Source organism: Cnephaeus nilssonii (assembly GCF_951640355.1).
Source record: "Cnephaeus nilssonii genome assembly, chromosome: 11".
Taxonomy (NCBI): Eukaryota; Metazoa; Chordata; class Mammalia; order Chiroptera; family Vespertilionidae; genus Cnephaeus; species Cnephaeus nilssonii.
This window is the reverse complement of record NC_137082.1, coordinates 42,716,178-42,741,808: the sequence shown is the minus strand read 5'-3', so window position 1 is coordinate 42,741,808 and position 25,631 is coordinate 42,716,178. Positions and strand designations below refer to the sequence as shown.

The 25,631-nt window shown below is 43.8% G+C and overlaps 1 protein-coding gene across 1 annotated transcript in view; it reads left to right on the top strand.

The window, feature by feature from the left end:
* CCBE1 (collagen and calcium binding EGF domains 1) overlaps positions 1-25,631 on the top strand; it is a 178,410-nt gene that overhangs the window by 59,690 nt on the left and 93,089 nt on the right. The gene's annotated exons all lie outside the window — the stretch shown is intronic.

Below are 25,631 nucleotides of genomic sequence, written 5' to 3'. Positions count from 1 at the left end.
AGAAGTATCGTCTCAAAAAAAAGTTTCTGCCAACACAGCTGCCTTCCGAGCCTAAAAATGAAAAACCTGATGATAAAATTCTCCAGGAAAAGAAATTGGTCTGAGTCAAAGGCCAGCCAGGACAAGACTGGCATTGCTTTCAACCCATCAGGAAAATTTTTCAAGAAAGTCCCCTGAGGAGGGTTCACCTCCTTTTATCTCACCTCCTGCCCTGTGACCTGCTCTTGACCAGACAAAGACAGGCAGTCACCTTCCTGATGGAAAATTGCCTTTCTCTCCATTTAAAATAAAACCACCACTCTCATGTTTCCTGTTCTTTATGTCAGCAGCTGACCTTCGGGCTAAGGAGCATGTTTGCAGGTGATGCCTCTGCCAGAGTCTGGGCGTGTGGTCCTGCAGGTGCCCTCTTCAAAGGCAGTTTTGCTAAACAAAGAAGCTCAGGCTAAAATCTGTGAGCATTTCAAAATCGCCTGTGACCTCAAAGGAGGAGTGACTGAATGCCTAGAGTTTATAGAGAACAATGGGAAATGCAAAAGAAACATACAATTTTGTCCTAAGGAGATTCCAGAATAATTCTTTCAGCTTCTCAATCGTGTGAAGCCATGATTGAGTGATCACCTTGAGCATCATGGTCATCATCATCATATTGTAAATTCCTGTAACGCAGTGGTTCCCAACTTTGGCTGCTCATCAGAATCACCTGGGAAATTCTTAAGGATACCGATGCTCAGGTTCCATATCCAAAGATCCTGATGTCATTGGTGTGGGGTGAAACCTAGACAGCTAGATTTTTGCAGCCAAGGTTGATGATCAATGAGCTCTGTGAAGCAGACCAGACAGGCAATATTATTCTCACTTAGCAGATGTGAAAGCTGAAGCCAGAGTGATGAACTGACTTACCCAACATTACCCAAGTAGCCAGTGGCAGAGTAGGGATGAGAAACAAAAGCTTCCATCTGAGTGGACTTTCTAATGAAATCTGGCCATCCATTTATCACACTGTGTGAAATTCTTTGGTTATTACATTAAGAGTCCGTTTCTGGGAAATGTAATGCAACTTTTTAAGTCCTGGAAGCCCTCCAACCTTAATGGACACTCTCCCATGCACCAAGCTTTCGCTGGGATGGAGAAAGATGAAGGCAACCAGCCCTCGCAAGAGCCAGGACTGAAGGAATGGGTTTGGCGCCGAGCCTCTGAGCGAGAGTTTCGTAAGAGACGAACTCCAGCCGAGATGGCACTATCTCCCTCTCGCCCAGGGGACCTGTTTCCTCCCTGGGGAGCCATAACCCCAAAGAAGAGGAGGGGCAGCTCTTCCCTGTCATGCTCTTGATATCTGGACTTGAAACGGATCCAATTTTCCGAATGTTTTAGATAATGCCACTTAACCTGAAATTGCTTCCCTCAGAGTTTGTATTAACCACATTTGAGGTTCCCCATAAGTCAGTTAGCCATCATTTTTAAGACTTCTCTGGATCACCTTTGTGGATCTCCACCCCCATCCCCCATATTTAGCCAACTTTGTATTTAAAGCAAGTTTCCCCCAAATCTGTCATCTCTTGGTCTTTCTTCCTCCACCCAGTGCTCATGTTCCCCTGCACAGACCCCACCTCACCTGTTGGACAGGGCTGCCCATGTTTTCCAGAATGGTGGGGGAGGTGAGGGAGGCTTCTCTGCAGCTCGTCTCCACTGGCCCCCAAGTAGATCCTCAGGTCAAGGAGGCACCAGGTGTGTGCCAGCCAGGAGGAGGCCAGGCCACCCATTCATGGATCTGTACCTTGTTATGGGACCACAGCAGGGCTTGGCTGCTCTGGCTTCCGTGTCTTTAGAATTTCCTTTTGATCCTGATATGACCATGGAAGCAGGCTTTTTTTTTTTTTTTAAGTCAGCTTTTCCTACTATTAATAGAAAGGGAAGTGTCCCCTTTCTTCTAAAGGAACTCACTTGCTTATCTGCTTTCATCTTTCTTGTCCCCTTTCTTTCTCTTCTGCAAATATTGAATGCTTGGTAATTCACTGCTTTAGCAATGCCAGCAAACAAAACAAAGTTCCCATGTGGGCCTTGTCTTTTAAGGTGATGTCTGTGTGGGGTAGGGGAGGACATTTATTTAGCATCTACTTTGTGCCAGGAATAACCTCATATACTTTATGGAAGAGGGGCAGCAGGTTAAACCAAGTATGGTGTTGATAAATAAAACAGCCCCTTGTCCTATGCTCACAACCTATTTAGGAGATAAACGTAATAGTATAGTTTAATATGGTCAAAGTGTATAACAAATGCAATGGAAACACATGTAAGAGGCAGTCCATTTCTTTTTCCGACAGCTAATCAGGAAAGGCTTGACCAATGCAAATGACATTGGAAATGACCTGGGAATGAGGACTGGCATCTGATGAGTAGACAGAGAGAAGGCCATTCTATTCAGGAGGAATTGGGTGGATGAAGATGCAGAGCAATGAATGAGCCCAGTGCCAGGGAACAAACAAGAGCAAGGGATTCTGCCTGGGAAGGAAACTGGAAATAAAGCTTTGAACAGCTCTATCAATCCTAAGGGGTGACCTTGTAGATAATAGGAAATCATTCCAGGTTTCAAGGCTTAGTGGTTTAAAAGGCGCGTTGCAAAGGTCACTTTAGTAGAGTGGAGGACCTGTACAGAGTACACTGGTTAGGATGCCCAGCTACGGGTAGTCTAATCAAGCCACTATGAGGTTCTAGTCTCCATCATAGACAGGGTGAATGGAGAAGAGAGAAGGACGCAAAGAAAACTGGATGCCTGGTTGTCCGTCATTGGTAATTGGATGTGCTAAGCGAGTCAGGGAAGGAGTCAGGAGACGGGTTTCTAGCTTGGACAGCTGGATGTGCCATTAACCAAGAACGAATATGCTATGACTTGAGGTGGAGATGCAGGGAGCATAATGAGTTGTGACTGAGATACATGTTTCTTTGTCGCATGTTAACATTTGTTCTGAAATCAACCCTGAGACATATGTAGGTGGGATAATGTCATCCATTCTGTACCAACTCAGTGAAAGTCGGGAGAACTTCCATCAACTCAACTTTAGAACTTTGGCCATGGAGGCCAAACAAAGCCTTAAGAGAGAAGGGTTAAGAGCCAGAGAAATCTAAACTGTGTCCTAGGATTAAAGGAAGTTAGCCAGAGACCCAGTGTTCAGACGCGTCAGGATTGAGAAGTCAGCATCCTGTACCTACTAGTAAGTCCTCAGGCTGTGAGGCCATTCCTTCTGGAACGCATTGACATGACAGCCATAACACGAGGTGTTGAAAAATTGCCCAGCTGTTTGATGCTCCAGCTTCCGGTAAACATCTGAACCAGCCAGCTGAAAACTATTCCCTAGAATTAGCTTAGGAAGGCAACTCAGAAATTATTTAAAAGGCCTGCTCATTTACTAAGTAGATTGAGTGTGTTTTAAATTTAAGTGAAAACTATGTTAAAGAAAAAAAAAAAGGATAAAGTCAATCAAGTCATTTTTTTTGTTAAGACCCATCTGTGTACATTTGTTATTTCAAATATTAGTGATAATTAAAATTCATAAAAATGTTGCTCATGAGAGAGAAATATCATCCTTGTGCTTAAATTTATTTATTAAATATATCTTGATTGATTTCAGAGAGTGAGAGAGAGGTAGAAACATCAATGATGAGGCAGAATCATTGATCATCTGCCTCTTGCACACCCCACACTGGGAGCTGAGTCTGCAACCCAGGCATGTGCCCTTGACCAGAATCAAACCTGGAACCCTTCAGTCTGAAGGCCAACGCTCTATCCACTGAGCCAAACCAGCTAGGGCTATGCTTAAATTTAGAATAGTGAATTGGATAAAAGGCTTGGGCTTAGTTTTATAAGTATGGAAGCATGAAAGACATGAAGAATGAATTATATTGGCATTTCAAATTAAAATTCTGAAAGTTAACTTGTTATACAGTTGAAGTACTCTAAAATAATGGGCACCAAACATTTCCAAATGTGGTTTAAAACCTTCGGAGGGTATCATTTCCCCATTAAGAATAATTTCTAAAATGTGCTTGTCTAGAAGAAGATTTGTGAGTTGAATTTTATTTCTTAAATTTGGATTTCACTTGGATGCATTGAATAGTAATATTTAAAATTAATAAAAATTCACAAGTAACTTTTGAATGCTCTTTTGTGCATGCGGACACCACTCTCAAGAGTACAAAACCCACACCCAAAGGAAACATACTTTATAGTTGATATTTTGTCACTTATAAATGGTGACAAATGTTCCTGTGTCTGGCCTCTGGTTTGTAGTTGCTCAGACATGGGTGCATACACATACACATACACACACACACACACACACACACACACGCATGCACGCTCTCCAGTCATTTTTTGAAATGCAGGTTTTAGCCCTTTCTCACCCCATCCCCCACTTCAGGGAGCTCCCTTGAGGTCTTTCTTCTCTAAATCCCTTTAGGGTTTAAAATCCATACCATGCAATTTAGTGCTTAATTGTACACCCTCTGGTCACAGTCTAATTCTTTCAGTGTGTGTGAGGCTAGTTTTCCAAACCAGAGCGAATTATCTCTCCATTCCTCACATCTAAGCTCCAGCCAGCCATCTGAGAGATAGGCTTCAAAAGAGAAGAAGGAATGATCGAAAAAGCAGATGCACACAGTGTTTGACTGATTGCATTCCGAGTTCTTTTACCCGATGACTTTTAGGTACAAGGAAATCACATAAGGTGCGTTTTAAGAATCAACTCCGTGGCACAGCAAGGGGCTTAGGCTTCAGAAGGCCCTGCTTCCTGTCTGGCTCCATCATTTATTTATTAGCTGTGTGAACTTGGCTAATTAATTGAGGCTTTCCAGCCCTCAGTGTCAGCATCCCCTTAGCCCAGTGCCTGGGAAGTAATAAAGTTCTGTAAACATTCATTGCTCTTGGCAAAGCCAGCTGTGCAGAAGCTTCCACCTTCTAGGGAAGAAAGGAACGGCTCCACCTCCAGCTAGAGAGGCTCCTCTCCTCTGAGCAGGCCAGAGGGAAGATGGGCAGCTGGGTGGCACCTGTGTCCCCTATTATAGTCCTGGAATTGCTGTGTCTGTTCTGCCCCAGAGCAGGCAGGAGATTGGGGTCCTCTCCGTTCTAAGCTGCCACCACATTGCTAGACGGATGGATGGTTGGAGAATGTGAAGAACCAGCAATTCTGCCGAAGGACTAAGATTTTATGTGAGGTTTAGGATTTACCCCGTGACAACCTGTTCAAAGATGAGCCAAGACTGTTGATGAAGACACCATCATTAAGGCCACGCTGTGGGTTTCCTGCAATGACCTGTGAAATCCAGGAACTCTTAGGGGACTCCACTGCTTAGGAGTGTGAGAAACCATGCAAAGCCCAAAGTCATCACATCTGAGCAGGGCTCAGTGTATGTAGACTGCATAGCTGCAACCCAGCAAACTAGATGGACCTTACCCTGCTACTAAGACTTTCAGGCATCTCTTTTCTCAGTGACTGTACTTCACTATGAACTTATACTTAAATCTCAGGCACAGTTTTGGAGCTCTTAATCCACCGTCACGAATGTCATTTTTCTGCACTCAATGAAGAAATGCTTTTTGATAACCCTCTGCTTTGCTCACGTGTGGGCTTCTCCTAACAAGTTTTGAGCTGTCTTTCAGCTTTCTGAAAAATTTTGCTATGCTTTTCTTTCTGAGCTGTGCTCAAAGGATCAAATCAAAGAGAAAGGCTACAGGTGTCCTAGGAGTCCCCTTTTTCATTGTCTCTCTAGTCCTGACCCACAGGCTTGCCAGCCATCAGCTGGAAGCAAGTGTGGGTGTTGAGGGTACCGGCTAGGTGGCGCCTAATAACTTACAAGGGACATACATTGAGAGTAGTGCTCCTGTGTGGTGTCTGAGTGCATTGTTCTCACGTCTGACAAGCCAGAGTCAGCCATGAGCTCTGTCAGTTGATGTCTCAGTTCTTTCCAGGGCATTGACCTCCCAGTTCTTTGAAAACAAGCAGGCTGCTGCAGCGTTTCTTCATTTCCTTGTTTTCTTTGTGCTAAAGCGTGCGAGCCACGTGGTGAAAGCAATTCAGAAAGCTGGGTGAACCTGATTCAAAGGGTGTTGGCTTGGGGACATCTCAAAAGTTGATGTTGTGCATAGAGAGGCATTTTGGATTGTGCCCAAGTGAAACACTTGTCACTGTCCTGAGCTTTGGCAGAGACATGAGGAGCTGTGTGCTGGGACTCACTGTGCCAGCTGGCTCTGCAGAGAAGGCACCTTGTCACCTTCGGCCTCTGTCTGAGGCTCAGCTCATGTTGACCCAGCCAGCTCTTGTTAACCATTTTCTCTTTTCTGATATTCCCGTGCGTGAATAAGCCAAAGTCAGAGAAAGAGTTTGATTGGTGCAGAAATGTTTCATTCATGTTGTCCTGGTAGTAAATGGAAATCTTTGTCTTGCACAATCATACTGAAATACTGCCCCCCATAACTGGATCATGGCCGACATGGGTTGATTTTCTGGTCCAGCTTATGATTTGGAAAATGTGTGTTTTGGTAATGCTTCTTACTAGGAGAAGAGTAGACCCTCTATGGAAAATGCCTTTGCAAATTTACTTAAATGTTCAAGTCTGATCATCTGAAGACTGAATTGGAGGAGGGTAAAACTGATGTGAGGTAAAGATGCTTTTAGAGTGAATTAGACCAGAAAGTGTGAAGTCCATGACGAAACAGTGGCAGAAGGGATTGAGAGAAGTATAAAGATTTCAGAAATAGTAAGAGAGTAGAAACTATAGTACTTGGTGGACCAGAAGTGGAGGAGGGAAGAAATTATTTCTATCTGGCTTTGGCCTATTGGGTGAATAATGGAACTATGTTCTAGCATATGGAACACCTAGGAAGGAACCATTTAGATGGTGATGAGGGTGGATAATGATGATTGGTTTATTTGCTGAATTTGAGATACCTGTGAGATATGAGAGAGGAGATGTCCAGTAATTAAGTTCATATATGAGTCTGGGGAACAGGAAGTATGTGTGAGCCGGAGCTAGACTTGGGATGTGAATGGTGGATGAAGCCAAGGAAGTATACGAGGCTCCAGAAGGAGTGTGTACAATGAGAAGGGGAAATGGCTAAAGACAGAACCCATTAGAATGCTAAGAGATGCCCACAAAGCACCGTGGAGAGTAGAGTCACAATAAAAGAAGCAAGAAAGTGCAATCCTGAGACACTTCTAATGGCTTACTAGTCATTCAACATCACTTCCTCAAATGCTGCACTAGTACAGCAGCCACCAGCCACTGAGTAGCTTGTTACAAACCTTTCTTTTTCATCTTTACTATAAGCCCAATGACATAGGTGCTTTTATTATCCCCATTTTACATATGGAAAATGAAGAATGTGAGTTTAAAGAGATTAATAGCATTGTTAGTGTCACAGAGCAGGTGGTTAGAATTTGAACTCAGGTTACCAACTCCATAACCTGTGTTTAACCACTGTGCTTCATTAGCTCCCAAGCCCCAGTATTCTGCTCTGGAATGAAATCTGAGGCCCTGAGGGCAGCTGAAGGTCAGGGAAGGAGAACAGTGAAAGAAATAAAAGGAGAACAATGCATGTTGAGATTCAACTACGTGGCCATCTCTCTCTTTGCTTACGATGGTCTATGGGATGGTAGCAACTGTGCCTCACAGTTCTATCTTCACAGGCAGTTCCCATCTAATAAATGAGTTGCATCCCATAGTTCATATGTCAGTGATTTGAAATTTGGCACGATTCTGCAATCTGAACAATATTGTAAAAGGTTGGGCTTTCACTGAAACGCATCGGCATCCATGTAAATAATCCATCCTCTTGGTTCACAGATGATCTGATTCTGGGCACTAAGAGGAGGGTCTTCATATCATAGACAAGCTCATCCACGATGCTGATTGGTAGCTGCTTCTATAAATGTCAGCCCAAACTGCACAAAATTAGAGGACTAAATCCGCAATTGCAAAAACACTGTACATTTCCACGCATATTGGAGAGGATTTGGGGGTTAACCTTTATTTTCTAGAGTAAGTCTCTCCCTTTTATCAGTCTGACTGATGCATGAATAGGCTCACAGGTTTTCATGCAGAGTGTGGGTAATGATGATTGGCTTAGATTTGGACTGGCTGAATTTGAGATACCGGTGAGGCGTCCATTGAAAAAGGCTTCTCTAAGCAGCTGCTAAAATGGAAAGTGAGAGAACTAGCATTCGTGCTTATAAATGTAAAGTTAATCCATTTTAGTTAGAAAGTGTTCATGCTCAAAGTCAGAATTCTTGAATTAAAAAACAAAACAAAAACAAATTGGTTTTCTTTTCATGGTCAAAGAGCCAGAGTGACAGAAGAACCAAGATAAAATACGATCTGCAGACATTATTCTTGGTGTTTCTTGACACCCTCCAAGGGTGTTTATGTCACCCTGTGGCCCGATGGAGATGCCTGATTTACGGATGCTCAGTTAGTATAAGATGGCAGGAGTCACAAATGGGCGCTATCTTAAAGACTAAAGCCATGCTTACTGCTTTATTTGAAGACAGTTTGCAATGGGATGTCATAACAGGCTTGTTAAGTATGTAGATAATTAAAACAAAGTCTGATTTATAAACAAAAAGTCAGCATTGCACGTGTGCAGTTTGTGGTTTGCTAAACGGACATTTCCTTGTTACGGATGCCTTTCTGCTCTTCCTGAAAGGGTCACTGTGTCCCTCTCTGTCACGTCTGAGGAATTTCATCCTAAGTAACATTTTTTTTTTAAGTTTTGTCATGGAGCATGCAAATGTGACCCCTGCCTTCTGAGAGCTCCACAAAGCACTTTTGTGAAACAGTTAATAAGCAGTTAAGAACTAAGCTTGCATTACTAAGAAAGCTATACTTGTCCATCTTTAAGTTTGGGGTGAATTGGCGTTTATCCCAAAGCACAGTGGGAGCTGAGATCAGTTGCGTGGTGATGGTGGTGGTGGTGGTGGTCGGGGAGGGGGTTAACACAGTTTGGACAGGAAGTGATAGCTGGGAACTTCAAGCATTTTGATTCATGGCCTTGGCCAACTTCTAGCTCAGGCTTCCTGGGCCTGGCCTAGGCAGTTTTCAAGCAGAGCAGGTCACTTCCACCTTCTCCTTTTCCCATAAAACCACTAGAAAGCAGACAGGTCACCCTAAGGCTGCCTCCCTGGGCGATTGTCCAGTTGGCTCCGGAATAGTCGAGTCATCCTTTGACTTTTCCTCCCTGATGACAACCAAATAAATTTTAACTCTGTTTGAGGTGTCCTGGTGCTTCGTCATCCACCTGGGAACATTCGCTGGGTTACATGAGAAGCAGAGGTGGGGGTCCCTGAAAGTGCCAGGTGAGGAGAGAGGCTCTGTGTCATCCTTAGGTCCCTGGTTTTTCAGCAAGTACCGTGGCTCTGCCCAGGAACTATCTGGGGCTTGTGTGGCCCTGTAGATTGGAACCTCTTCATGGAGTGAAGAGGTCCCACTTGGGTAAGTTTTCAGTTTCTTCTGCCTCCTTTCTCCATTGGCCCCTTCCTCATTGGCCTGCCTGAGATGGGGTAAAGTGCCAGAGAGAAACGGGAGACCTCTTCCCACGGTCATTGTTATAAAAGTAATTGATCACAATACCAGTGGTTGTACATATTGAGTGTCAGGCTTTGTCTTCATCTTAGAATCGCCCTGCAAAGTCATTCCTGTTTGGATGTGGAAACCGAGGCATAGAGAGCCTGCGCACCTTTCAGCCGGAGGAAGGCAGAGTAGAAATGTCCCTGTCCCCTCGGCTGCAGGTGCTTCCTCAGATCCCCTTGTCCTGTCGGAACTGCCTTTTATCTCTTTCTTGTGTGGTGATTTATTGGCTCAGCCTCCTGGGTTTTAACAAGGATAAGAGATTCTCTTTCTCCTAAAACAAAAAAAAAAGTGGGTGTGTTTCTTTATAGAGGATAAGGGAGATTTTTCTGGAGTGGGAGGAAAAAATAACAACTGCTTTGGAGTAGGAAAAGGACACTAATTTCATTTTTCGTTCCGTTGAATAGAGCAACAAGATAGGAACACATAATTGCTTGGTAGATAATTCTCTAATTACTTAAAGGAGAGCAAAAACTTGGACCTGCCCCAGGATGCAAAAGGTTTCAAAGCAGGGAGACACGCTCCCTGAAGAAAGCCAAAGACTGTATTTAAATCAGATGTTTTATGGAGGGACGAGCCATCACTATCTCTAAAGGCCCAATTCTGCCTCTTCACAGGGGTGGAGGAGAAAGCTTGTTTACAAATAACTGTATATACAGAAACCTTTTGGCCAAGGACCTGAAGGGCCCCGTTGACATTAATTGATGAATCCAGCCCAGCCAGTGTGGCTCCATGGTTGAGCGTCAACCTATGCACCAGGAGGTCACGGTTCAATTCCCAGTCTGGGCACATGCCTGGGTTTCAGGCTTGATCCCCAGTAGGGGGTGTGCAGGAGGCAGCCGGTCAACGGCTCTCTCTCATCATTGGTGTTTCTATCTCTCCCTCCCTCTCCCTTCCTCTCTGAAATCAGTAAAAGTATATTTTTAAAAAATTGATGAACCCTTGAAACACTAAGCTTCTCCTAATCCTTCAGCTCTTCAGAAGAAGAGATTAAGCCCAGGAACTGAGTTCTATGTGCTGATATTTGAGGCTGCAGGAGTCCTGATTGTTTTCTTCTAGTGCTCATCTTGAGTGAGTGGTGAGCATTTGGCTATGGTGCGCACATTCTTTCAAGGATAGTTTAAAATGAAATATTTTGTCCAACTAGTCTTCTATGTGTAATAGCGAACAAATTCAGTATTCTGTGTTCCTGGGAGCACATGAGCACAATTCAAATATTATCTTCTTGAAGGCCCCACAACAACCCTTTGGGGTAGGTATTATCACTTCCTTTTACGGTTCAAGACAATAGGCACAGAGAGGTTTAGCAAGTTGTCCAAGGGCACAGAGTCCATAAATGTGAAGCCAGGTTCTGATCTCAAATCTGACTTTGAACCTGAGCTTTTCCCCATCTGGCTGCATATTCTCATGTTTTGTGAGACCACCTGTTCTGGTTTGGAATTGGAAACGGTTACCGTTGTATGGAAACGGTGACCCTCTCCATGGTCTGAGGGTCCCACTGCTATTGATCAAAATCATCTGTGTCTCAGAGTTCCTGGGGCTGCTTTGACCAATCACACTCCTCTGCGTGGCCCACTGGCTCAAGCCTGGCTTCTCCCTGTGGAACCCCCTTCCCATTCTTTTCCTCTTACTTTTCCAAGTCCTACTCATGCTTCAAAGTTTCCATATAGCCTTTCATGGCTATTCCAGTGTATTGTGAGCACTGCTTCTTGGAGATTCCTCCCCTCAGGACTCAGAGTTTTTCTCTTTATTCCATGCCTTTCTCTCTCTCTCTCTCTCTCTCTCTCTCTCTCTCTCTCTCTCCCTCTCCCTCTCCCTCTCCCTCCCTCCCTCTCTCCCTCCCTCCCTCCCCTTCCTCTCTCTCTCTCTCTCTCTCTCTCTCTCTCTCTCTCTCTCTCTCTCTCTCCTTTTCCGTATTGTATCTACTTTTTGTTTTTGCAATATGATGTTTTTTATAGCTAGGTCTTTGTAGATGCAAACATGTATTTATTCATTTATCCATCCAATGGTTTTATATTGAATCCGTGCTTTGTGCATAAGGACCAGGTATACAAATGAAATATAAGAGGAAGGGCAGTACTTTAAATCTTTAATGTCATGCTGATAAATCTTGATGCAAGAAGGAGGAAATGAAGGATCACATGAAGATGATAATGTTTGTTGTCTCTGGACATGGCTGTTGAAAGGCAAAAGCAGAATAGTGAAAAAAGATGAAAGGGAGATGAAAAAAAGGTCCTTTGCTCCTCCAGCCTCTCTTTGCCCCCCTGGCACCCTAGAGGGATCCTGGTGTCAAGAGCTTGCACTTTTCTTAGGTTTTCATTAGCTTTATGGGACCCAATAGGTGGCGTTTGTAAAGTAAAATGAGGAGAATTCACATATGTAATAACAAACGGTCTCTGTAAATAATGAGCGCTCGCAAGAACTGGGGTGCACCCCTTCACTATTATTCATTCCAATCTTGTATTTTGCCGATGTTAAAAATGTTTCAGATTTGTGGATGTTTTAACTTTCCTATATAAGCAAGCTGATCAGATGTTGAACTTGCTAATTATTTAAATATGGGCCAAGTGGAAAAGAAAAGATCTTTTAGAAAAATTAGCAGGCTACAGAGGGTGATGAAGGGTGTGAATGTGTGGGGAAAGGCGGTTTCTTCTAAAATTTCAAAGATATTATTTAATTAAAATGTCTGGCTTAACAAAAGCAGAATGTCCCCCTCCCCCAATTCCGTAATGTTCTGGGCTCCACAGACTTTCTCAATACAAGTTTTGCTGTTAGATGATAGGTACTGAATGCAATTAAAAGAAAACAGAGACAGCTAATAAAACAGCCTCCTTTTTCAAGCAGAACATGAGCCCCCTTTTCTCTCCCCTAAGCAGGGAAACGGGTTTAGTGAAGTCTCCTAACGGAACATTATTAGGTATGCTCTCCTGCCTGCCACTCCTCCACGCTTGAAATCTTTGGAGAAATATCAATTCCCAGGCTGGGGTGAGGGGTGAGGATGCTAACTGGAGAAATCAGGAGAAGACCAAATTTTTCTACATAAGAAAAGGGAGCCGGCTGCTCAGACGGGAGACTCTATGTGGGAAGAGTTGGTAACCAGCCAGCGGGGCTGGATGGGGTGCAGCTGGAATGAGAGGAACTTTAGGATATGGAGGGGGCTTCGCTGACCACGGTGTATTATGAGCCTTTCCTTCATCTCCTTACATATCCTTCAGTGGAACCTGCCCTGTTCATTTAAAGAAACAAAAATGCCTGGCAGTTCTTCTGACATACAAAAAAAACAAAACCGCTGGAGATGAGGGCTCTCACTCTGGAATGATCTTCAACAACGAAAAAGAAATTTTGCTCTCAAATGGTGGATGGAATTGGAATGACATGGTATCTTTTTTTTAAAACCAACAGCAGGTGTCCAAAGTCATGTGATATTGTTATTTCATAAACTGAAATGACATTAACTCCAATAAGAATATGGTTTCAGCCCGGCCAGTGTGGCTCAATGATTGAGTGTCAACCTATGAACCAGGAGATCATAGTTCGATTCCTGGTCAGGGCACATGCCCAGCTTGTGGGCTCCATCCCCAGTGTGGGGTGTGCAGGAGGCAGCAATCAATGATTCTCTCTCATCGTCCATGTTTCTATCTCTCATTCTCTCTCCCTTCCTCTCTGAAGTCAATAATATATATATATATATGGTTTAATTGCCACAAATGAGTTTCCAATTTCTGGAAATGCCTCATTCCATTTGGAAGTCTCTCATGTGTCTGGACTCCATCTGTAGATCCCAGACTGTACATAGCCCACATTAGTTCTTTAGGCAGGACTTGGTGTCCCGGTGGTAGAGATGGAGAAGTTGAGGCACAGAGAGTGACCTGCTCAGATATCACAGTCAGGAAGAGATGCAGCTGACATTTGAACCCAGATCTGACTCTAAACTTTGGCCATTGAGCCACCATGCCGCAAGGCATATTATCACAATGACATACCTCAGTAATGCCCAGGGATAACATGAGACTTATAGGAATAAACCATGTTTGGCTAACTATTCTCTACACTGTAGCGATGATGGTCAAGGAAATGGACCACAATAGTCATTTAAATTTTAGTCTTTATGTAATTCAGGGCTGCTTCTGTTCTATCCGGGTATGATAATTGTATTCATTGCAGATGCCTGCTGGATCCCAAACTGCATGTGTTCTCAATGACTACTTGTCACGTATCATTTTAAAATTAGTTCTAAATGAGATCCTGGAACGAGTAGTGTGCAGCATGGTGCCACGTCCATGGCAATGTGGCCCCGCATTCTGCAAGTTCACGATATGGCGGCTTCCTCCAGCGGTGGTGCCTTTCTGTATCAGGCAGAGGCAGTGTGATTCTGCAAGGTAGGAGGCTAATTTTTGGCAGCTCAATCTAGAGCCTGCTACTCCAGGTTTTAGAAACCACTTAATACCTGGTAATATCTTTCTGCTTAAACTAGTTAGGGTGGTTTCTGTTTGCCCTCACTGATCCCCTGTTGATATGGTGCTATTACTGGAAGATGAGGACATGGACGCTGGGTGAGCAGCACAATGCATGTCCCTGGGGCCCCTAAGCTCCATTTCCATTTTCTTCTTTCACTTCTCTCTCTCCATTCCTTTGAAATTTAGACTGGGGGGCTCCAAGTTGTGTTCCTCAAGAGTTTCCAAAATATTACTCCTTCAATGTCTTGAAGAAAAGGATAGATCATTTATTTCTAAGGTGCTTAAATGAAATCTGTGCAGATATGGGGATGGACTAGCAAGGCTCTTAAAGTCTCCCCTAAGCTTATATACCTGTGCTCTTCTGGACATTTCCTAATGAAAGACAGTGTTAGTGGAAGTATCATGGACTTTGAAGTAAGATTTGGGTTCATAGCCCTGCTCTTCTATTTGCTGGTTGTGTGACCTTGAACAACTGTGTTTCGTGTCTCTGAGGTTAAATCCTCTTGTGTGTAAGGGGATAGTAATAAGACCTCATGGATTCACTGTGAGGGTTAAATAGCGTACGTACATGTTTCACTCAGTGAATATGCCAGTAAATACCTTTCCCCCTTAAGCCCCATCTGTTCCTTTTCTGACTCCACACTGCATGAAATGATAGCTAATACTAACTGAACACTTATTCTGTGCCCAGCCATATTAGTATGGATCATCTCATTTAACCCTCACAACAACCTCATGGGACAGGTACATTGATGATTCTGAGTTTACACATGAGGACATGGAGGCAGGGAGGGATTGTGTAACTTGCCTAAGTATACACAGCTAGTGAGCAATAGATTCTAGACTTAAACCCATCAGTCTGACTCCAGAGCCCACAACCACTGGCTGTACTGTTGCTTTATTCCTAGCACCCTGGAAGCTCAAAATATAGGGTGAGGGAAAGGTTGGTTTGTAGTTGTGAGTACATGAAACACGAGTTTATTCTTTAAATATATATATCCTATATAATAAAACCCTAATATGCAAATTGACCAAACGGCGGAACAACTGGTCACTATGACATGCACTGACCACCAGGGGGCAGACCCTCAACACAGGAGCTGCCCCCTGGTGGTCAGTGCCATCCCACAGGGGGAGTGCTGCTCAGCTAGAAGCCGGGCTCATGGCTGGGAGCCTCTCCCGCCACTGTGGCAGTGCTAAGGACCCCTCAGGGGTCCCTGACTGTGAGAAGGCGCAGGCCGGGCTGAGAGATTCCACCCCACCCCCCACCCCCCCAGTGCTTGAATGTCGTACACCAGGCCTCTTGTGTATATATATATATGAGAGAGAGTCATTGATTGGTTGTCTCCTGCACACCCCCTACTGGGTATTGAACCAGCAACCGGGGCATGTGCCCTGACTGGGAATCAAACTGTGACCTCCTGGTTCATAGGTTGATGCTCAACCACTGGGCCATACTGGCTGGGCCACAGAGTTTATTCTTGTATTATGATTTATTAATGTATTTTCCATACAAACAACTGTAAACCTATTTTTGCCCTATCCTCTATTAAATGAATGTGAACGCTTTAAATAACGGAATACAAAGCACCCCCATTCCTTTTGGAAGAGGGTTTCATTAATAGATCTTCAGAACTTCTATTTCTCATTGTGCTCTGTTGACCTGTTCGCACTGGCCACCCACATGCTCTTTTCTGTGGCTGTCTTTGTAACTGCAAGCCTACCTTTATGAGGTTGTAATGGTGGTGTGTGTCCTTTGGCCACTGAACAGAGGTTTTGCCCACGTGGTACTGGTTGGTCTCCTTAGATGTCAAACCTGTGGCTTTGTTTCCAGATGAGTCCTGTTTTAACAAAATGAATTGCACTGCCTTCTCAATGCAATGCTTTATCAATAGTGGGCTCACACCCAAGCCATCACTACATGATAGAAACAGACAAAAGGCTTCTTCGAACCCTTGCAATCTCCATCATATAAAACAGGAGAATTGGCTTGGGTGCTCTCCTCACTATCACCTGTGAGAGCCTGGGCTTGGGAGCGAGACACTGGGCACAGGAGGTTAGCGTCTGTAGTAACACTGAATTGTTTGCTACTTCTTAGGGCGTTCTTCCCTGTTCATATATCAGAGCCAGGAATGATTTCCTGTGAATGCAGATCTAGCACGTGCCTGAAATACTATATTCTTTCCTCTAAAACTTTCGAAAAGGATTCAGATATTGAAAGCGAAATATTTCAAAAAGGGTCAATTCATGTAAACATTTCCAGGTACACCTTGTTTTTAGGTTAAACAAGGAAGACTAACAATTATTTGGCAAAATTATTTTTAAAAAGTAGACTTCTGTTCTTGTGATCTGTTGTCAGCGGCCTGGAGGAGGGTCCATGGACCTGACATTGGACCTTCTGTCCAAGCATCTTTCCCTCCACCCCTTCTCGCAGTAAATCACTGAACTATTTTGAACTCTACATAATGTCCTCAGGGTTCATCCAGGTTGTCACATGTTACAGGATGTTCATCTTTAAGGATGAACAGTATTCCACTGTGCGTATAGACATTTTCCTTATCCATCTGTCGTGGACACTGAGGTTTGTTTCCACATCCTGGTTATTCTGATTAGAGCTGCAATGAACATAGGAGACCTACTATCTCTTCAAGATCCTGATTTCAGTTCTCTTGGCTAAATACCCAGAAGTAGGACACTGTTTAACATTTTAACACGCAAATTGTCCAGAACCATCCTAGCATCTTCACTTGCACAGATAGAAGAAAGACATAGGGAAGACATTGGGGTACTTTTTCAATGGCTATTTTATCCTTAACCTTTTGCACTCGTATGTCGAGTGTGACTCGACACGGTTAGCATTAGAATAAAGAAATCGAGAAAAAAGCAAGGGATTGCAAAGGGTTAAGGAGGAGGATAGAGATCAAACTGGCCTTTGTTGGGGCCCAGAAGGTAGCAGGAACCCTGCAGAGAGAGCATGTCTTTTTCAGGAGGTCGCTGCAGCTGCCTGGGTTCTGCTGAAGCAGGCATTTCCCCTGCCTTCAGTAGGTTTCCTAGGACGTTGAGAGGAGAGGGAGCCCATGTCGTTCTGCCTGGGTTTATGAGGGGCCATGGTTCTCGAATGTGCAAGGTGAGCATGAATGTGATATTGCCACTGGAATGAGAACCCCCATTCCATTGTGAAATGGTGCCCCTGCAGGTACCCGCAAAGTCATTGTGGCTTTTCTTTTTCTGGACCAAAGGCCTCCAGTGACCAATTGAGTTGACAGCCGTGTACCAGACTTAGTCACAGTTTGCACAACTAGCTGATAGAAGTTGGACAATGTGAACAGCCTTGAGTTTGCTTTTTCCCTCTCTCCCCAAATGTTTTAAGTGTTCAAATGTCAGCACAAATCAAGAATCTTGGGAATACTGCAGCCAAAACTGCCTGCAGCTGGGATTACAAAGATTATAAATGTGTCCAGTGAGTTCCCAAAATTTCAGGCCTTGTCTTATGTAAGCACACTAGGCTTCTTTTACCTTTTTGTTTTTTTACTCTTAAGAAAATGAGGCTATATTTTCATTTTTGTTTTCATTGTCTGTGTTATTGAGGGAGGATGGCAATGTGGCTAATTTAAAACAGCTGATAGGGCAAACAATTTAGAATTTATAGTTGGTACTGGAATGTATTACAAAAGTTTTTGTTGGCAATACTTAAAGTTTTCTATCCATGTTTTTTTTTAAAAGCTAATCTGAAAATTAGAATATGTTCTCTGATCACGCGACATTGAATGGAAGGCATGTGTTACACAGTTGTACTGAGTGGCAGAAAAATGCTAGAGATGTAAGGATGCCCGCAGATAAGCATGCCAAGGACAGTTGAGAAATGGCCACGCATGGAGTCTTTTCTCAAAGAGCTTTCTATTGTAAAACGAAATACTATATGATATAGAACACCACGGAGAACTACTGTGCACCCTAATATAAGGCAGATACCTTTGTAGCCACCACCCAGGGCAGGAAATATAACTGTCTGCCACCTAGAAGTCTCTCCATATACCACATCCTAAGGTACAAACCTTCCATCCCTCCAAAAAATAACTACTATTCTAATACTTTCTTGCATTTCTTCATAATTCTGTCACGCACCTGTGCCTTCCTAAACCCTAGAATTTGCCCATTTTTAATTCAAACTCTCTTTCAATCTTTAACACTTTGTTTTATGCTTATTGTTGGACAGGGCTAGCCCCTCTCATCCCCTGCCCAAGCTTTTCTTGTTTAGTATTTTCTTAACTATTCTTTCATGTTTGTCTTTCCATATGAACTTTAATGTCCTCTTGTCTAGACCCATCAAAACAAAACAAAAAAAGTGCTGATATTTTTACTGGAGTTGGTAATTATATTGGAATTGGTGAATTAAGGAGAATTGACATCTGTGTCATGTTTAGTCATCCTGTCCAAGGACAAGGCATGTCCTCTTTGTGCTAGTGTACTTTTTTGTCTTCCAAAGAAATTATAAAATATTCTTCATATAAACTTTGCAAATTTCTCACCAAGCTCACCTTTTAAGTAGCTATGTTATATGTCACTTAACTAATTTCTTTTTACTGTGGAGATTTTTAAAAACTTTTCTCTTAGTTTTTCTAGGTATACTATCATATCATCTGCACACAGAGATCGTTTTAATTCTTTCTTAATTTTGGTGTCTCTGATTTCTCTAGTCTAGTTGAGTTGGCCAAATGGAATAATGTTAATGTCAAATAGTAGTGGAGATAGCATCTCTGCCTTGTTCCTGGCCATAGTGGAAATGCCTCTGATGTTTCTCCATTAAGAAATTTGTTAAATAACAAGGTGGTTTTAGGACTAAGCTGTATGTTCATCGAGTCTTATTTTCTTGAGAATAAATCTGTGAGTGTGTATATGTGTGTTTAAATCAAGAATGGGTGTTGAATTTTGTCAGACTTTTTCTTTACCACTATGGAAATTATGATCCTTCATCCTAGATCTGTTCGTATGCTATGTTTGTTGATGCATTTCCTACTATAGAACCTAACATTTCTGAAGTATATCTTAGTTGGGATTTCCTAAATACAGTTGACCGTGGTGTGTTATTTTTAAATGAGACATTAGATTCTATTTGCTATTGTCTTTGGAATCTTATATCAATCTTATATCAATGCTCAGCCCTTGCAGCCCCGCCTGCCTCAGCGAGCCCTTGCAGCCCCAGCTTCCGGATGGTTGTTCTGCTGTTTGGTCTAATTAGCATATTAGCTCTTTATTATATAGGATTCTTTTGTGATGTGGGTTGTAACACTTGTTCTTGGTGCTGTCAGCAACAGGCTATTTATCTAATATATGCTTCCTTTACAAAGCAGGTCCTTTTACCTCATTATTTTAAAGAAAATGGGAGCTTGCATGTATAGTGTAAGGTACTTGCACACACTTAACAAAAGGTACAAGCATGACACATGGTGAGGAATGTGATGCTGGGTGAGAAATGAATTATGGTGCCAGCCATTTGCTGTGTCTGTTTGTAGCTTTTACCTCCAAGTGGGTTTATGATGGCTAACGAGTTATTTTGTTGACACTTAGCAAAATAAGACATTTCCCTGCTCTTCCACTTCTAGTTGGAGAAGCTAGAATTTAAAGTATCTGTTCTCCACAAATTTTAATGGGTTTGACTCAGAAGTCACTCACCCACCAGTTATTTTCTGGGCTTCTCTGATGCATCAGGCCCTGACCTTGGTGTTAGGGACCTAGAGGCAGCAAAACCCAACAAACTCCTTGTTCTCACCAGGACCTTTGTGACTCCTTGTTTTCAGGAGTATATAGGATAGGGGCAAATAATAATCAAACAATCACTGAATAAATGTAAAATTACCTTGTAGGAAGTGGTACTTAGGAGATTTCGTGGGGATGAGAGTGTTTATGTGAGCGACCTGGGAGAGGAGTGGGCATCAGAGAAGGTTTCCTGGAGGTGACATTTATGAGATATGAAGGGTGAGCGGGGGCGTTCCATGTGGCGGGAGCAGCACATTGGAAGGCCGCGTGGCTGGAAGAAACGTGGCACGCTGTAGGAGCTGAAAGAAAGCCAGTGTGGCTCAGGCCCAGACTGCCAGGAGGGGTGTGGTCCACAGTGCATGCGGCTCTGAGAAATGGCAGCAGACAGAACATATGTGTTGAGTTTTGATTCTTTGCCTTGCACTGGTAGGAAACCACTTACTCGCTGGTCTGAGCAGGAGGGTGATTAATGAATCAAAGTTGTCTTTTGAGGGGATTCTCTCAGGCTTCATACAGAGAAGGCCCTGAGTTTGCTGGAAGGTTCCAAGAGAGCATGAAGCCCATGACACACTTGGGACCAAAGAATTGCCCTTCTCTGTGTGGGAAGCTCTCTGCTTTGACTCAGTCATCCAAGACCCCAAAGGTCAGTGAGGGTGCAAGGCAGTTGGCTGTTATTTAGGGGACGGCCTTTGGTTGCTAAGTGATACATCCCAAGGGAAATTTGTTACAGAGCTCTTTAGAAAAGAGGCATTGGCTGCAGGGTGGATAATGATAACCTTAAACCAAAGGATAGAGCACATTCTTGTCCCCCGGGCCTCTTACCTGGAACAGTTTTGCCCTCCACCCTCACAGGAAACAATTTTTGGTTAGGTGTGTGGGAGACATTTCGGATATAATGAACATTAAAATGGACAGCTAGAGAGTTGAAGTTCCCTTTCATCTGTGAGAATCTTTAATTTTATATCTTTAGAAAGTTTAGGAAAAGCTTGTGTGTTTTATGTTTTTTCTATGGACATACAATTAATGCTGAAAGCAGCAATTTCAATTTAATGAAGATACTTAATTGGGAGAACTCATCCATGTGCTGAGTTCAGGTGATGAACCCAGTGCAGGTTTAAAATTTAGCCTAAAAATGGATAGTATTCACCTTAAAGCTCAATTTCTTCCCTCACAAAAAGTACATAAGCACTTTTCAGCTAGAAGGCTTAGTGTGTGTGTTTAGCTGGTTGGAAAAGAGAATTCACTTTCTCCGATGAGCAGGATAGAATGTGAGCCCGAAGGCCGTCCTAATCCAGGGCATGGGTGTGGGGAAGTGTGGCTGCTGTGCTGCTGGCCACTCCTTGGCTGTTGGGGACTGATCTTTTGGCTCCATGACTCAGCAGCTCCTTCCTTCCTCGAAGCTCCAGGGCACACGAGGTGCTGAGTGGAAGAGCCTTACATCTTAAGCCAACAGTGTTTCTTGCCTCAGTCTCTGCTGAGAGTCTCCAAGCAAACTCTCAGTCTGTTTGCACAAAGCACATTTCTGTTCCAGCTTTTCCTTATCAAGTACTTGGCATTAGCATCGGGGTCTGGTGATCACAGTAAGGCCGGTAAAGCCTCAGGCATGGATACCATAAGCTCTGAGGTCTAACACACTAAGATCCTATCATGAAAAGTCAATGCAGCCTGCATTGCATTGGGTCACGATGCAGTTTTTCTGTTCCCCAGAAGAATCAAAGTTCAACAGAAAGTATAAGAAAGTGAAAGGAAGGAGAGGTGGTGAAGAAAGACCCCTTGGGAGAAGCTGCTTTTGACTTGGGTCTTAGAGAGTGGGTAGGACTTGGCTGTTGGAGACAAGGGAAGAGAGCTTTCAGAAGGAAGGGAAGAGAGTCATAGCATGAGGAACAGAGGCAGGTCAGTTAACTGAGTGCAGAGGTTTTGTGAGGGGAAGATGTGTTTGGGTCAGACAGTAACCCTCCATTTTCCTCGCTGTCTGATCTAATCTTCACACTTGGCCCATGTGACAAGCAGGGTTATTATTATTAGCCACGAGACAAGGATAGAAAATCTACAATATTAAATGAACTGCAGATGGGGCTGGATAAGACACTTTCATGCAGGGCTTCTCAACTGGGTGCTGGGGACTGTTAGCAATGTCTGCAGACATTTTTGGATGTCAACAACCGAGGATGGCTGCCACAGCATCTAACGCGTAGGGGCCAGGGATGCTACTAAATGTCCTGCAGTGTGCAGGACAGAACCCCCCCCCCCCGCCCCCGCACTGTGCCCCCAAATGTCAATAGTACTGAGGCTGAGAATGTCCTAAGGTATTTGGAGGGTCCAGAAAGCCCCATTCAACCTCTCTTTTCCTTAGGTTGCCCCAAATGGTAGCAATCATGGGTATTTCTAAACATAGGAAGACAAGAGTGTTGTTTGTTACCCAGTGAATCTGGGCATCTGCAAGCTGGGGTCTGTTAACTACCCTTGGGCATAACTCCTTCTCCTCGTATCCAATGTTTGTTACTTTGGGACTTCTCAAGAAAGTTGAGGAGACATGAGTGGGAGTGCCTTGAACATTTTCCACAGGAAATAGAAAGCCTGTTGGGTAAGCTGACATCTCTCCCGTCAGCGAGCATTCTCCTCGGCTCCCTCTGGGTGTTAAGTGAGGTATGAAAACTTGTTACATCGGTTTCAGATGTGTTGGCAACTGTTGCTCAGATTAAAGGAAATAAATAAAACTAGCCAAAGGAAATGGCACAGAGGTCTGGTGCCCCCTCTCATCCGCCCTTAAGGCAGCTCCAAATGGAAAGCATGCAGGGTTGGATAGAATCACAGTCAGGCTTTGCCGGGTCTGGCCAGCACGCTGTAGACACGTCAGTATTCTCCGGTCCCTAAGTGATCACACAGCATCCCAGCAAGAACTGGAAGTTGGAAGCAAGTACATAGTCCAGTGGAAAAGGCACAGACATGTCACTGGGCCCCCACTTCCATCCTGGCCCAGTCACCAGACAATACCTTGGACAAGTCACTATGTTTCAGGACTCCATGACTCAATGTCACAGATGAGAATGTGGAACTAAATTATGTCCAGGGTTTTCTAATCCTGAGACTTTCTATAAAAGATTGATAACTGGCTTCACCTTCTTAGACTTTCAGGAGAGTTTACCTTTTTTTTTCCATTGAAAAGAAATTATATTAAAATCAGATGTGATTTGCTCTCCTCGAATTATGGAAAGTAGAAGAACTTCAGGTAGGTTTTTCCTTAGGCTCTTAATCTCCTGTCTTCGGATCCTGGAGGCATCTTTCTCTCTCCAGGGGCTCAGGGTCATCAGGTGTTCAGTGAAGGCAGGCGCCAGTAGCTCAGCACATGCAGGTATGTTCCTTTGTAGCAGGGAAGAGTCGGGTCCGTGTGTGCTGGTAAAATAATTAGAAATTCCTGGACAGGGAACCAAATGCTGCTGCTCAGGGACAGTCCCAGGCGGGTCTCACTGACAGGGCTCTCTAATACAGTAAGAACCTGCACGTTTCTTTCTGTTGGCATGGCAGGTGGCACCGCACACAGTGTGGGGAACAATGAGGGTCCTGGAATGAGGTATTTTGGGAGGTGGCGTTACATCATTATGAATGTTGACAAATGTTTTATGAAGAGTGGTCCCAGTAGCATTGTCCTGGGTTGGTAGTTTTCAGCTTCTGCTGCACATTGAGGAACTTTTAAAGGGCCCATTGCCCAGGTGACAGGGCAGAGCATTTAAATGAGCATCTCTGAGAGTGGGACCAGGGATCTGTCTCAGAGGTCCCTGGGATTCCAGCATGCAGCCCAGCGTGAGAAAGCCATTCTTGGGAAATGTTTATCAGGTACATGATCTGTGTTTGTGTATTTATGGGACCGCAAAACTGTTGCTTATTTTTGCTTTTCTAGCTAATTTTAACAAAAAAGGAGGCTAATCAGTGCATTTGCAAGATATGCAGTTAACAGCAGTTGTCAGAAGAGATTCAGAAGTTGTCACAAAAAGATGAATGACCTGTGAGGCTTTTGCCGAGGGGATTCTTGTGTTTTGAGAGAAGTTGAATAAGAACTCTTACCTCTGAGAGTCTAAGATTCAGTGATTAGACTTCTGTCAATGAGGCTGGAATTAATCTGTCATTAAGCTGTTTGTATTGTGCTTTTCTTCATGTTCTTAATAATAAAAGCAGGTATCTTCTAGTGAAAGCACTGCAGCGCTGTACATTGGCTCTCTGGGTGACCACTTCCTTCAGTCAAATAAATCACATCCTCGATTTTTTTCTTTTTACATCTGTTCAAAATTAGGTTGGCATAGCAATATTACAATTGCTGACTTTGCTGCGTGTTTTCCCAAGAAGATACATGGCATGTGTGTGGGCACAAGCTTGAATTGTATAAGCCCGTGCCCACATTTATTCGTAGACGCCTGTAGAATTGATCCTTTAAAATCTATGTCTTATGAATGCTTCTTTCCATATGGCAAACCAGTTTGAGCCTATTTTCAACAAATGTGATTGAAGACCTTTGGGGTAGATTTCTGATGATTTAGCTTTAGAGCTTGGGGAATAACAGAAGTGCCATCAATCAAGGGCAGCTTAAGCTGGTCCCTCGTGTCTTTCCAGGGGGCTTTCCTTTTATTGAGTCAATATTTGAACCCACTGCCCTGCCAGACTTCGCTTTTGTTGGAGAGAAAACCAGCTCGAGCTGAAGCCTTTGCCCAGAGACTTAAAGCAGCCCCCCAGGTAGGGCTGCTCTGCCTGGTGACCCTGTAACCCCTTCTCTCCCTGAGTATGCAGTGGCCTGCACGTGCCCTTAATGCTCACACCTTTCTCTCTCAAACCCCGCCTCTCCCTGCCACTGCGGGATCCAGAATTCAGAATTGCTAAAATCCTGCTTCCCACAAACACAGGTTCGAAGGAGGACCCTTCAGAGAAGGAACAAGGGTATCAGATTTGTTTCTTTTGCATCCTAGCCAGATGGCCTTTGGACTCACTACCGGGATATCTCCTGGTCCTGCACATGGAGGCACATCCGTGATTGGAATCAGGTTCAGAGAGAAAATAGGGATTAGGGAGCAGTCAGAAAAAAGACCTCTTTCAGGTGGGGCAAAAGCACTCCGAAGGGTGGCTGGAATCCTCACTTCCAAAGAGGCAGACCTCTCAGGGAAGAGGCTGTCTGGGTGAGACACGCAGGAGCTCTTCACAGATGGATGCGTTTCACATCCTCAGTTCTTTTGAAGTGATCACTCACTTTTTGGCACCAAAACAGAAGCCACGATGAGGTGCCGTGGTGAGAGCGGCAGGTGGGAGGGTGTACAGGCAGGGACCTCCAGGGTAAGAACCATGTCCTGGCTCCACTCCCAGCTCATCACTGCAGGGGAGGAGCGAGAGTGATTTAGTTCCACATTTAATCACAAGCGAAATAGAGGCAGAAAGAAGTAGCATTTCATCTTCACTTAAGCCTCTCTCCACTTACAGCATTGCTCCATTTGCTTTTTGCCTCGGTCGTAAATGTTATGGTTTTTGACAGCCTTCCCCATTTCTAATGAAGCTGTTCACTGACATTGTTTACCAACTGACTTTAATCTTTTCCTGGATGTCAAGGGTAATGTAGAGCCCATGTAGTTAAAAAACAACAAAACGTCCTTTAAAAACAACTATTTCAATGGTCCAGCATTTTGGAAAACACTTGGACATTTTCTTATAAAATTAAACATGCATCCATCATTTGACTCCAAAATTCGACTCCTGAACATTTACCTAGGCAAAATGAAAACTTGTGTTCACACAAAAACTGGTATGCAAGTGATTATAGTGGCT